Source organism: Symsagittifera roscoffensis, chromosome 4 (genome assembly GCF_963678635.1).
Source record: "Symsagittifera roscoffensis chromosome 4, txSymRosc1.1, whole genome shotgun sequence".
Taxonomy (NCBI): Eukaryota; Metazoa; Xenacoelomorpha; order Acoela; family Convolutidae; genus Symsagittifera; species Symsagittifera roscoffensis.
Genome location: NC_087065.1, coordinates 74,771,374 through 74,786,438, shown reverse-complemented (window position 1 = coordinate 74,786,438; position 15,065 = coordinate 74,771,374). Strand labels below are relative to the sequence as shown.

The 15,065-nt window shown below is 33.8% G+C and overlaps 1 protein-coding gene across 5 annotated transcripts in view; it reads left to right on the top strand.

The window, feature by feature from the left end:
- The window catches only part of LOC134844122 (uncharacterized), a 74,881-nt gene that overhangs the window by 9,480 nt on the left and 50,336 nt on the right, over positions 1-15,065 (top strand). For 2 of the 5 annotated variants that reach the window (XM_063860630.1, XM_063860627.1), the window contains exon 1: positions 14,356-14,697. The exons of 1 other annotated variant lie outside the window; for it this stretch is intronic. The gene's annotated coding sequence lies outside the window, so the exon portion shown is untranslated. Of the gene's footprint in view, positions 1-14,355; positions 14,819-15,065 lie in introns of those variants that run through there. 2 more of the 5 variants (XM_063860626.1, XM_063860623.1) reach the window with 2 other exon arrangements.

The window sequence follows — 15,065 nt, the reverse complement described above, 5'->3', positions numbered from 1 at the left end:
TACATGTATACAACAATACACCTTACCAAGTAACATTACCTTTAGGACTTTTAGGCTATTGCGAAACCAACGCTACAATATTACCAATACACGAAAAAGCATATCGTGTAAAAAATATACTCCAATTACTAGATATTTGCCAATCCACAATCCTTAATGAAGAATTATCTATAAATAATATAATAAGTAACGAAAACAGAAATACGGATTATTTCACAAAAACCCCATATTTCAAACCTACATTCAACATAAGTAACTACACAGAGAATCAACAGAAATTTTTAACAATGTTTAATTTCCAACATTCACAAATAACACAAGACGAATTTGAAAAACTAGCAAAACAGCTAATTAAATATTCATCAGTCTATGCAACATCCAAATTTGATGTTGGCAAAATCAGCTCATCACTACATCTCCCATTAAAACCAGACGCAGTTTTCAAAAAACAAAGAGCAAGTAAAGTACCAATTCACTTACACGATAAAGTGAACAGATTACTCGACATTTTAGAACAATACAACATTATATCACCAGTAAACAAAGAGGAACAACCAAAAGGCAACACATTTATCAACCCTGTTATCATTCTAGCCAAAGGAGAATCATTAAAAATTGTTCTCGATGCTAGATACCTCAACTCACTCATAGATGAATCAAAGTGTAATTGGCCCATTGAACCAATACAAGTTATTTTAACAAAAATAAACGGAAAATACTTTACCACCGCCGATATGAATAGTGCATATAATCAAATGCCATTAGATGAACAATCACGACGCTTAACACAATTTGTTATTGGAAATCAACAATACGAATTCAACCGCTTATTCTATGGAATATCCATAGGACCAGCAGCATTTTCAGCTTTTATGAGCAAAATTTTTCGACCACTAATACTCAAGAAAAACGCAATCACCTATTTAGACGATGTTTTTATGCAATCACAAACAAAAGAGGAAATGTTCAATGTTTTAGAACAATATCACCAAATACTTCAGAACGAAAATCTGAAGGCCGCCCCCGATAAATCACACTTCTTTTTGACAAAAGTTAAATTCTTAGGGCATAATATAGAAAGAAAAACAATCACTCCATTGAAATCACTTATAGACGCTATTCAAAAACTCCAACCACCAACAAATAAAAAGAAAATCCAAGAATTCCTTGGAATGTTAAACTTTTTAAGCAAATATGTTTATAAAATGCAATTATATCTACGACCATTCTATAACATACTTAGACAACAAAATAATTTTGAATGGAATATAGAACATCAAGCACGATTTGAAGAAATTAAAAAACTTCTAACTGAACAAATTTCAAACACAATTCCAGATTCAAATCAACCATTTTATGCAATGTGCGATGCTTCGAACTTTGGCATCGGCGCAGCATTATTACAATCACATAATAGTACAAATAAAATGAACCTCATATCAGCAAATTCTCGATTATTCACTCAAGCAGAACTAAGACTCTCAACTCTAATGAGAGAATGTACAGCCATAATATATACACTAACAGAATATGAATTTCTGATACTTGGATCAAAACATCCCACAGTTCTATTCACAGACCACAAACCAATCATCTTTCTTTTTACACAAAAGTCTAATCCAAACCACCGAGTTTATAGATTTCAACTCATTTTAATGAAATTCCCAAACTTACATATAGTTTGGACCGCAGGAAAAAATCTTGCATTACCAGACACCTTAAGTCGAAATACGCCACCTGAATTACTTACACGAAAAACCACAGTTGAAATACCCAAAAACATAAAATTCTACCTTGCAGAAAATGAAACATCACCCCGATTGGAATGCAAATATGCAGTAAAAACTGACGTTGAACAATCACAAATAAATAATTTACAACATTTCCCACTTTATTTAGATTGTCAAAATAATCACTATGAAGTTGATCTACTTGGAACATCAACTTTTAAACCAATCCCATATTCACAATGGATAAAAAACAACACCCAATAAAAAAGAATAAAACAACACCCGCCTAAAAAAGACCATTTTCCACTAATTGAAAAAGAAAATCTGACTGATAAAATAAACTTATCAGGACCACAAACAAACGATTCAAAATACACAATAAATCAAGTTTTTGACCTCCATGACCCACTTGACACAATACCCTTATCTAAATTAGAAATCGAAAACATTTTTCTCCCCCAACAGAAACAATTACAATTTCAACACTGAAACAATATCAAAACCTTGACCCAGTAATTCGACAACTGAAATCATGGCACAAATATAAAACTAAACCTATCAAAGCAGATTCAACTATTCTAGGAAACAAAACACTCCTCCGATATTTTTGAAAAGTCAACAATACAACAATTAACGAAAACACAGACCTTCTAGAATACAAACTAAATGAATCTACAGCTCCCTGTCTCCCTTTAAGTATGATTCTTATAGCTTTTAATATTTCACATACACAAAATATTAAAGGACACTCTGGATCAGAAAAAACATATTCAAATTTTATACAAAACTTTTATTTCCCAAATGCACCAATTTGGATAAAAGTACTATGCAATGACTGTATAGTATGTCAACTAAATAAACCTTACCCAAATCAAAAACAAATAGCACAAAAACAAGATTTTAAAGGACAAAGTTTGTACTTTAATCATCGTATCTCATTTGATACCAAAGGACCAATTTCACCCTCATCCGAAGGAAACTCCTACATTATGGTAATTGTTGACGCATTTACACATTATGTAGCACTTAACCCAGTACCACATTGTAACGCTTATTACGCTTACACAACACTCTATGAACACTGGATAGCAAAATTCGGACTACCAGAAATTTTAGTTACAGACAACGGTACAGAATTCATAAATAATGAAATCATCACACTATGTCATTTATATAACATTAAACACAAACCACGTACATCTCACGCACCTTGGACAAACGGCTTAGTCGAAGGTATGAACCGTTCATTACAAGAATACCTCAGATGTATCATCAATGGAAATGATACAAGATATACCGAATGGTCAGCAGATGTAAAACTATTTCCCTTAGCATATAATTCACAAATCACGACAACTTTAGGAATGTCACCATATGAAATGGTTTTTAACCAAAAGCCACGCAAACCAATAATGTTTACAGCAAACTCTCATAAAAACGCACAAGGTTATTGTCAACCAAATAAAGACTCAATTTGTTATAACCTACCATTACATACACACGATGAAGATCATTTTCATCACCCACAAATTCTTAAATTAGCCTCCGGTACACACACCGAATGGATTTTAAACAGAGATAAAAAACACAATGAAATTTACCAAAAGGTAACAAAAAAGTTGTTACAAAGGCAAAATATTAATGAACAAATAAATTCACGCTTTACACCAGCCTCCGATTTAAAAATTGGAACATTTGTTTTAATACCCAATTTTAATACTCAAAAAGGAATTTCAAAAAAGTTACAACCCCTTCGTAAAGGACCATACCAAATAATTGCAAAACCCACTGATGTCACATATAAAATCACCGACTCAGATAAAAAAGAAATCGTTCAACACCGAAATAACCTATTACCTTATTATCCAAAAGAATACGCACTCCGCGAACTAACTCAATTATATTCTTTTACAGGTTTAAAAGTTATTCAAAATAACCCACATACGGACAACATAACAAAGGAACAAAATGATATTCACCTCGGAAATCAAAATACAAAATCAAACACCACAAAAAACAATACAAAAAATCTCGATCAAAATACATCTCAAAAAGAAAGAAAAAATAGAAAAATGACAGAACAAATAATACCCCAAAAACAAATCGACAAATCAGAACATAGAGAGTCTTCACGACTTAGAAATCAACCACGTAAAAATTATAAAGTATTCATCCCACAATCTAAAATATTAAAGAAAGTTGAATTTCAAAAACAACCTTAAATTCTACATTTAAAAATCTTTGCACCTCTGAAACATTTCACACTTTCATTTTTCAAGATAACATGCTGATAAACACGCAGCGATTCTAGTTCAAAATTAGCCAATAGGATTCATCCAATCCGTCACCTTCTATAACTTTAACACAAACCAACTAGACGAAAAATATTAAACTCCAGGCATATCTATAACTATAACTCTACGACCTCCAGGTCAAAAATAAGCAAACCACTCCAACTTGACAACTAAAATAAATATCACCATAATATCATAACCCTCCCTTATCTAATAAACCAAAGATCAACAATATTTCCCCAACTCAGCCCTCAAATACCCCCCAAACAAATATGTTAAATTAGCCTAAAGTAAAAGAACGACCATTTTATTTAGCCTAAAGTATAAAAATCTCAAAAATACCCCAGATCATTTGACAAATGAAAATAAAGACAAAGAAGACCTCCCGATCACCATAAAAATTGCCCCCAACAATTTTTTACGAAACTCAACCCACTTGTCAAAAAACTAATAAATAATCCGACCACACTTGAAAATTGCCCCAAACAACAAAAAATATTCGATCACGAAGCCATTTCTTAAATGCTCTTCTATCAAACAGTCACTAAAATTATCACAAACCTCAAACAATTTTTTACGATACTTGAAACTTTCATAATATTTCTTTTTGATATCCTTGAATCTTTTCTAATACTCTTAATCATTTCTTGTAATATTTTTTTAATTTTCTACACTATATTCGAACTATTTCTCCAACTTTCAAAAACCCTTGATTATATACACAGGTACGATTTATAAAATTGTCTAAATGATACGAACTATTTTCAGTAGAACTGATATTTTTCTACTATTTGTAATTTTCATAACATTTCTATCATCCCTCATTTTGACTATATGCAAATGTATAAAGAAAGCAATCATCACATTCGCTCTAGCAACAATCCTCCCAATTCTTTTCTTAGAAGAATACTTTAATAAACATTAACTTTTTCACTAGAAGAATAGACCAAAAAGCTATCAAAAATTGCTACCCAAAAGTCACCAAGTCAGTCTTCACCGACATCATCCCAAGATAACCCAACAAAACCTTCAACTACCAATAATCCTCAAACATCTACACGAATTTCCTTTCAAGATAACCCATACACTTTTGAAGAACGACACGCTCGTTTATCAGAACCACTAGAACCAGTTCAACGACAAGCACCTCTAAGCGAACCAACATATAACTTATACCCAACACTACCACAAGAATTAAGTAGAATAAGAAATCCTAGTCAAAACCAAAATACAGTCGAAATAAATAGACAAATTATACATCCTCGACGGAACAGGAATTTTCTAACTCCCCGAGTTCATTTTGATATACCTCAATCCCCATCACAAAACACTCCAGAAAACCCCATTGGTATATTACCAGAAACCCCTACGCTTCTTTCACAACGTAGCACCTCAAGCCTACCATCAGATTACTTAGGTTCAACACCAACATCTGAACAAATACGTGAAAATCCCTTTAACCCCCCAAACCAGGCATCACGACTACCATATTGGACAACACATTCATTTACACAAGGTGAATTAAATTTAGTCAATGATCCAATAGATATTTCTACGGATACAACAACATCCTCATCACTACCAGAAACATTATCACTACCATCAACACCATCAATAAGCCAGATTTCACCACCACCTTTTAACTTAAATTTTCCAAATAATCTCGACGCCAGATATCGAGAACAATCATCAACAAATATCCCTTTAAGAATAGATTGGAATACATTTACAGCCCCTCCACCATTATTTGGACAACATCTAGAAAGTAATCGCCTCCACAACTGGGCACTTAATAGATTACAATACCGACAAGACATTCACGACGATATCCGTGATCACAATATCCAAATACTCCAACAAAACAGTTTACAATTAAAGTTTGAAATCACAGTTAAATTAAACAACATTACTCAACATCCCTACCCATTAAACCCACCAAACATAACAGCTCAATCACTACCACCACCATTTATAACCACTGAAGTAATATATAAATACGACAGATATACCAAAAAAACAATTGGTTACATCACATTTTATAACCCATACTCAGGATTATCATACACATGTATATTCTAAAATTATTAATTTTTCTCCAACTCCTTTTTCTAGTAATCTCAAATCAAAACATAAACCCTTCTCCCCGCACAGGACCCCAAGATTTATTAGTAACACATTACGATTGTGAAGAAAACGAACAAAAAACACTACACAAGTATGCAATAAATCAAGTATCACAGTGCGAAACAGAACCCCAAGCCATAGAAACTACAAATGTCATAGCAACACTTTATTCAAAAGCCCGAGCAACTACAGTTATAGGATATAAATTCACAGCAACATTTTCTGAAAAGAAAGTACATTGTTCACAAGTCTCAAACGGAAATAAAAACCGACTTGACCATGAATCATTCTACCAGAGTAATATAGAACGACTTTTACATCTCAATCCCGAAGGTTGTAAAAACGAGTTACTCCGACTAAACATCACAAAAAATAAAAACACAGATAGAAATTTAGTATATTTCCAAGTTTTTTCAGATTCTGTACATCAAGCAGAACTTGAAAGATATCAAGGACATATAAAATTAGATGAAAAATACCCATACAACGGCGCACACGGACGATTAACCTATGACATGCACGATAAACACTGGATACCACACATTGGTATAAATGACCCATCAAACTGCAAAGCAGACACAAAAAATAAAGGATACCAAGAAATAATGTTTTTCGATTGGAAAATACAACTCGAAAAAATACAACTCACACGAGATTTATCAGACAACACAATGATTTATCAAGGAATTAGATTACCTTGTAAAAACGAACAAGGTTATTGCGACCCTACAACCAGAACACAAGCAACAATTGTTTGGTTCCCCGAAGACACATGTACAACATTTCAAGTAGCAAAAATACACGCTCGTATGATAAAATTTCACGAAAAATATTTTATACAATCAATACCATATGAAAAAGTAAATCCATTACGAAAAATAAGTTCTAATTTTCGAAACATTCATAATATAGAAAATAAATTAACACGTTTTCAAATATATCAAGAAACAGAACTTGCATGTAAATACAGAAACCCACTTCACAAAACACAATACTCTGAAATATTAGTTGAATACGAAAATGGATTCGACATGACCACTGGAAAAATAAAAGTCGACCCATACGCCACAAGTCATCCCCTAAACGAAGGAACATCATATATACCAGTTAATTTTCAAAAGAATACAGGTCAACCTGGTGGACATTTAAAACCCCAAAACGATCAAAGCACACGTTTACAAGAACTATCACTAATGAATAGTACATATTTTGGTAATATCCACTATGATATTCACTTAGATATGAAACTAGACTACACGATTAGCCGAATTTTTCAAGAAATGTCACTCTCCGAATTAGAAACATTACACCAACTATGCGAATTAGAAAGAACACAAATATTACAATCACTTGCACTAGCAGTATTAAAAATACCCTACGCAGGATATTTACTATCAGGAAATATATCAATATTTTTAGACTATGAAGGAAACATCTTATGGTTTTATACTTGTACTAAAAAAGTATCACCACTATACGTTTTTGAAGATAAACGATGTTATAAAAGAATCCCTATCTTTTATAAGAATAAAGTACATTTCGTTGACACACTTTCACGAAGAACCTATTTCTGGGATACCGCAGTTCCATGTGGATCAGAAAATAGCCACAACGTAGTACAACTAAACCCTGATGAAGATAAATATTACCTTCTCACCCCATATCCCACATTAATGCAATCACTCAAAAAATTTTCACCAGAAAGCATTCGCGCTATCGCTCGAAACCCAAATATAGACTTACAATCAATAGGAATATACTCAAAATCAGATATTCAACATCACATTAGAACACAACAATTCCAGGAATGATTAACACAAATGGACACAATACAAAGACAATCAATTGACCAAAACTTAGGCAAACTTGCCGAAACCGCAGGATTTGCAGACATCTATACGCAAGACTATAGCGGATATTTTAAAGACATTAAAGATTATATATATCTAAACGGTGAAAAATACCGTCCCCAAGATATATCACCTATCAATATTTTTAGCTTTGTTACACTCAAGAATGAAATTCTTGATTTTCTAGGATGGCCCTACTACATCTTAGAAAAACTAACTATTTTATACGCAATGTTTAACTTTATTGGATTTCTTTTTTCACTCTTAAAAGGAATCTATAACACATGTGCTATACACACACAAGTCAATAGACAAGCAAGTATAGCACGCATACTATTTGCAGGATTTTTTGGAATATTTTCTACATCTATAAACAAAATTCTTTTAGACGCACAAATAAAAGAATATAACACAAAAATAGCAACAAGACAGAACACATACGACGAAGAACATAACAATGCAGACACAACACCAACAGCACCACAGTTACCACCCCTACCACATAACCATCCATTATCCCTAATCCCACGTAATTTTCGAAATTTAGCCATAACACATAATAATTTTAGACCAACCATATCACAAAGTCCCATCCAACATATAATGCCACACCACTCACAAGATGAAAATACTTATGAACAAATTATAGAACAACCCCATACCACCGCTTTTCAGTCTCAAAATAATAATTTTTTTAGCCCACGATGAGCCGACAACTTGGATCCCTATACCGATCAAATTCCCACCCAACCAACCTCACCACTCCAATCCCAATAATACCACTTTTTGCTTTTCCGCCACCCGATTTCCCATCCAGTAATGTAACATCCGGCATGAATTCCGATACTAATTCACACATCTCAGTTTTATACTCCATCTCACAACTCAATAACCCGAATATTGAAACCCCCGATGAATTTGCCGACTCTGAACCATCTCCATCAAATAATTTTCACACCAATCCCTTAAATTTTTCCCAACCCCCTTTTCAACCCATACTACCAAATAACCCTGACCCAACCAATTCTACACCCTCTTATGCTTCCCAAGTCACTCCAACCTACTCCTCACTTCACTCAAACCAATCATCTCATTCTTCAGACACCCCCCGAATCTCCCCAGAACTAGATAATTTCATTACCCTACAACAACAATCCTATCACCTTGACACCCCAACCATAAACCAAATCTCATCCACAATAGATTCATCCAACCCTCCTACCCCTACACCCTCTTCAATTTATACTGATTCATTAGCACCATCATCCACAACTACTGTATCTTCACTCAGCACTAATAGAGCTTACCGCACTTTTAAAAGGAAGTTCCCCAACCATCCTTTCCCAGCGAAACCAGGAACAGCCCGTGAATATATCAACCATCCACAACACACTAACACAAAAGAATTTTTAGCTATCACCTTACCCTCATTTCCACAATACACCTTAAACACCCCTCATGACACTAACGAGACACGTAACTTTGTAGACGAATACGTTTTAATGCCTACCCTTCCTTGGACCTCATATTATCATTTTACAAATCCCCTTTGCTTACCTTTATCTAACACTCATATCGATATAGAACGAAATAAGGACATGCTATATCGACTCACTACACCACTAACACCTAGACAATTTACTTACATTGGATACAAAAAATCACTAAAAACACACACTGCACCCCGAGCTAATGAATATACACTAGAATATTACGATCATAACATCATCAGAACTAACCAAGATCAATTCTTAGACGACGATCGCTTCGCTAACCCACAAATCACCGAGAAATTTTTCATTAAAGCACCATATATATTTACACTAAATATCTTCGATCGCAAGTTTGACCACATTATCTCAGAAGCACTAACAGACACGCAAGCCTACGAAAGTTTTAAAGAACGCTTCCAAATATTTTCACTAACCTTTCGTTTCCTTGCACCACATGAAAGAGATTTGCACTGCTCACACGATATTATGTTGCGCACTAAACAAACACACACATATACTTATTATCGTTTCATCCAAAATCACTTTGACCTACACACTCCCTCCAGACAACCACACCATCGTTTTCAATTCATCAATTCCAAATACACCTCACCATTCTTTCTTAACTTCACATATTGCATTAAAGATACTAACCTTCATGGTATTCTTCGAAATTATGATCCCATAACCCAAATGTATATCTTTTGTCCCATCACCAAGACCTTCAACGCAGAAGAATCCCGACCCTTCCTCATCCCACACGAGTTTGTACAACCTATAGAAATCCCCATTTTAGAATTCATTCATAACACTAAATTCAACCACAAATTATATAATCTAATCCAAAACACACCTTATGAATTTGCAGTTGGCACTGAAGAACTAACCACCATTAAGGCACTTCAATTGCTTTGGCCACTGCTTCAAACTAAAAATATCATCCGCATATTAGCCAAACTACTAACAACTTCAGATCTCATCCACGACATTTTCCCCCATGGTTTCTTCCCCGACGACTAACAGGTAAGTATGAATTATACATATTACTAATTAATTCAAACATTAGAAACTCACCATTCTTTATCCATGTTTTCTTTAGAATTTTAGCCTTCATCCTAGATCATCTGAAAAATTCACAAAAGAAAAATAAAAAATAGCAAACTTCTTCAAAACTGTTTAAGACCCTATTAAATTTTTGCACCAACAATTAAATAAATATAATACCAATGCAGTAAATTAATTTATAAATTTTTCCCCCACCAGCAGTAAATCTAATAATGATGAAAATTTGTAACTTAATTTCCCCCAACAACTAGCAGTAAAATTAAAATTCTATGTAGTAAATTCATAAGAAGCAAAAGCAGTACTAACCTTTTGATATTTTCATTCACTCGCATAAAAATTCTATCCAAACTCGCACAGCTCGCCCACGAAGAATTGTTTAAAGTAATGAATTTCAGTTCCAAGCTTTCACACTCGATAACTCTAACACAAGATAACATGTTTCAAACTTTACTTTAACCCGGTTGGAAAGGAATTATATACTAAACAAAACTAACCAATGCAGCTTACTAAACACCACAACACATAGCATAACAGCATGACTAAGAAAAGGAAACCAACGGTACCCAAACCGGATTAACCCAGTTTAAAACTGGATAATTTATTCTTTTGAAGACTATTATAAAGTCTAAGAAAGAAATAATAAAACACAAAAAAGTCGAAAGACAAACCCATACCACAAACAATTTGATTTTTGAAAAAAGGACACAACCAACAAAACATAAGAAAAACCACAACAAACCCAACATAAAACGTTGTCACATAACAGGACCTCTCACAAAAACCGCATGCAATCATACTCCCACTCCTGGCCTAACCCACCAGGAAGGACGTCCTGAGCATGCTCTATAGCCGGCCTAACCCACCGTGCTACATCCACGCTTTGTGACCACACTCCTATTTTTAATAAGAGCTACTCAAGGGTGAGTAACTCTTCAAAATAACTGAACTAAAACAAAAAGCTTTTGTGAAAACAACTAACTAAAATCATAATTAAAAAATATTAAACTAATAAAAGTTTTATAAAATGTAAATTACATTATGCAATACATAGATCAGAATACAACACCAAGGACGAACATCCAAAGACAAAACGACCCTACTACACTCGAGAAAGAATGGCCAACTACAATCAATATGCCGCCCACAATCACAACTCAAAGGATTTAGAGTACGACTTGACTTCGCAGAAAAGGACTTCATTGAACTAGACCAATGACCACCTCGATGTTCAAGTATACGTACAGATCCGAGTAACCAGGCATCCCCTCCACGCACAATCTCCACGCCATTCCCAGACAAGGTCAAACACAAAGAAGTTCTCACCAATGAAACAGAAAAACCTGACATAGCCAACCATTCTGAAATCAGATTTGAGTTTGTTGCGAAAACCCAGTCGTTGTCTTGAGAAGACACAATGATTGAATCTGGGACTTCTCTAATAAGAAAACCCAGAAGAAATAAGATGTTCGCCAAATACCAACGTCCATCATCCATCTTTCGAATTGCAGAAAAACTATTCTAAAAAACTCTGTAAAACCCGGATGGGTGGAACCTGATCTAAACTACATTTTATGATTGGATAAATTAGATATTTTACCAATGTAAAGTATTTAATATTAACCAATCATGATCCATCTAACTAACAATCCACTTATTTGTAAGTGCTGAAATTACTTGTAATTTCAGCACCAGAGAGATTTGAATTTAACTTAGAAATTAGTTGAACTCTCCCGAGTACTTCAGCAACCGCAATAAACCAGTATACCCTAGATCTATTGAGCCTAGCAGAGACTAGTTAAACAACCTGAGACTAGATAGTATAAGAGTAAGATTAGGATCGGTATTAGACTAAGAAGTTGCACGAATCTATCCGGCCGAAAATAAGATAGCGTGACGAGCAGACGGTGTACCCTATCCGAAATTACTCTATGAGTTATACCCATCGATCATAACTCAACTCATTGCCTAATGAAATTTCAGTCAAACTAAAAGAATCAAAGCATCGCCGGACAAAAATTTGAACAAGGAAAATTTTTTACCACATTTAAAGTGGGACCAAATAGTTTTTAGGAGGGAAATATTCAGAAACAATTAACTTTAGGCCTATAAGATCAAAATTGTTTGTGATAAAAATTGGATCATTTATGGAATTAATGAGACCAATTAACTTATTGACATGATTCATTTTAAATCAATTTTGTAGTGTGGGATACTTCGCCAAGCAGATTTTTTTTGGATTACATTTGCAGCATCAAAGAATAGAACGAGCAATTGCTAGACTCGTGGCTGTCGATTTTTGTATGACCCAGTTCGGTTTATATTTTGAATCATTAGAAACTGATGTTTTATGTTTTGAATAGAAACTGAAAACTTAGATATTGAGAAATTAAAAACTCAAGCAATGAAGAAGCATATAAAATTTCTAAATTCACTGGTAGTGATAAGTTAGACGCCGACCTAAAATTATTAGAATCTTATAGAAAATTATCAGACAGGAAACTTTTTTCTAGTTTTGAGCTGAGGACAGCAGTATTTTTCACATGCTACAAAAAAACTTTGTCAAAACACGTAGGACAAAATTCAAAGCCACCCTGAGCATAAATATTTCATCCCTTTCTTGGAAAGTCGAATATTAAAATTTTTTCAATAATTAGAATGCTCTGAACTCAAACACGCTTAAGAAAAAATTTAGCTCAAGAAACACTCCTTTGTTATGCCGACAATAAGCACTGACTTTATTTCAAATTTCGGAGTTTTGTTACTAAATACCGCAGTGGAGCTGTGCATGATGGGCAATTACTCAGATCGAAACTTGAACATTTTTTGACAGTACAGGCAGCGTTACGTTGCACCATGGATGCTTTTTTCGAGCGGAAAAAAAGCAGAAAAAAACAAGACTGCACGTATTTCATTGCTAAAATAGTTCAGTTTTTTAGGGATTATCTATAATTAGGTATTGTGTATTTTAGGGATATGTATAGCATTTAAGGATTTAATCAGCGTCTCGTATATCATTAAAAACAGTAAACGCATTTTAATGAAAATCAAAAAATTCCAGATTTTCAAAATACTTTTCCTGCACTATTTATTAAGTAAAAAGTGATGCACTCAGCGCTTACCGATGTATTAATATTTCAAACTAGCTTGCATCAAGTCAAATAAAATAGTCTTTGGGCCGTATTAAATAGCGGCTCAAGCGTTAAATGAACAAAATATTTCGCTCTTTATTGTCTCTTTTTAGCCAAATTGACAATGTTCAAATCATCAGAAAATTTTGGAAAGATCGTAACAGTCACGCCGACTTGTTACGAGCTTGCCTACAGAGGGCAGGACTCTATACAAAAATTAGAGCAGGTTATCGCCGCGAAGCTTAAACCCAGATAGTCAGCTCAGTTATCTCTGGCCACCTGAACTTTTTGTAGAACATATGGTAAATTGTCATAGAGTAATTTGGCATAGGGTAGATTGTCATGGAACTTTTCAAATATGGCTCGGAAACATACTGAACACGTGTGTTTTACCCAAATCAGCCAACAGTTAGCGATTTTCAAACCCTTATTTTTTGCGAAAATTGATCACATCTGAAGTATCTTTTTGAGCTCTGAACAACCTTATTTTTTCGATGGTGTAAGAAGCCTTCGTAGAAAACGCTTAGTTAAAAAATCGAAGGATTTACTGAATAAAATAAATCTAATTCAAGCATAAATGTTTTGTCATTTTTTTTCGAGAGTTCTCAAAAGTTCTAATTTTTATTTAATCCACTTGAAGTGCTCCATTAATTTAAAATAGCGAAGTCTTCTTCTGTATCAATTTTGCAAAAGTGCAAACTCTGATTGGCCCGAAAAGTTACTTTCCTACAATATTATCGATCTGAAACTGGAAATAGATTGGGGTACTGTTTTATTATGATCTAATCTGTTATTTTCTTCATAAGTCGGATTAATGACTTCTATTTTAATTACATTTCGTGCTTTAGATTCAATGCCATATAACTGAATTCAAATATTTCATTTCTTTGATGTTATAAAACAAAGCTTCTGTAATCTGTTTCCTATATGTCAGCTTAGCTCTCGTAACTAATTTCCTCTTCAAAACCTCTCAATTATCTGCCCTATAATCTTTTCCAATCCCTCTTTCTCAGGTCGGTTGTTTGGAATTTGAAATGGAGGCCCTATTTCAGCACAACGTTACAATCGTTGACCTCTTTTAAAAAATCTAGCCGAAGAATTGAATATCTTTTGATTAATATCGCGATTGCAATTGTTAAAACTCCTTAATTTTTTTTTGCTCCGGGACCAATTTTGTGATGCTCTGTTTTTTTTCTTCAAAAACTAAACACATTGTTCGATTCTTCTTAGATCAATATAATTAATTATACTCTTGAAATCAATCAAAACGCTGAAACTTTATCTTAAGTTTCTTTTGTTTCTGGACCTTGTTAAAGAAACGCGCACTAACAACCTTGCATAAGGAACAGTTTCAAGTTTCAATCAATTTTGAAACTGTAAA